The sequence below is a fragment of the Penaeus monodon genome, chromosome 20 (genome assembly GCF_015228065.2).
Source record: "Penaeus monodon isolate SGIC_2016 chromosome 20, NSTDA_Pmon_1, whole genome shotgun sequence".
NCBI classification, from domain to species: Eukaryota; Metazoa; Arthropoda; class Malacostraca; order Decapoda; family Penaeidae; genus Penaeus; species Penaeus monodon.
This window is the reverse complement of record NC_051405.1, coordinates 2236543-2237041: the sequence shown is the minus strand read 5'-3', so window position 1 is coordinate 2237041 and position 499 is coordinate 2236543. Positions and strand designations below refer to the sequence as shown.

At 50.1% G+C, this 499-nt stretch overlaps 1 protein-coding gene across 1 annotated transcript in view; it reads left to right on the top strand.

Moving 5' to 3' along the window:
• LOC119585577 (replication factor C subunit 2-like) overlaps positions 1–499 on the top strand; it is a gene marked incomplete at its 5' end in the record, with an annotated part of 11540 nt that overhangs the window by 520 nt on the left and 10521 nt on the right.

Here is a 499-nt window from a genome sequence, read left to right as displayed (position 1 = left end):
GGAGCCGTGGCCTCCATGCCTCTGGCACTTCTGGAAAATAGGGTTTTTACGCAAATTTGCTCATTGGGTCATTATTCGAAACCTGTAATCTTGGCCCCTGGGACCTTTCATGTCCGGGGAAGGCCGTGAAAGGCTCCAGGGAATTGCGGGGAAGAGATGAATAAAGTCCGCAGAATCGGTCACTACATCGTCTAATTAAGGTGCTTTCTTACCCTGCGACTCCCCTCTTCACGGCAGGGTAGAGTACACCCCTAACAGAGTGCGTGAAAAATTCTTCGTTTTCCAGGGCTGGGGGGAGGCAGACCCCCAAAACGGCAGGCTATATATTGACCTTTTTTCTCTTTATTATTCGTACTTTACGGTGCAGACTCCCTGGTAGCCTTCATTCCCTCCCCTTCTATCAGGTCCGAGACTGTGGGTCGTCGTGGGGGTTTCTGAGGCATGATTTCTACGTACTTGGGTTGCAGAGAGAGAGGAAGCCATTGAGACCAAAAATTTT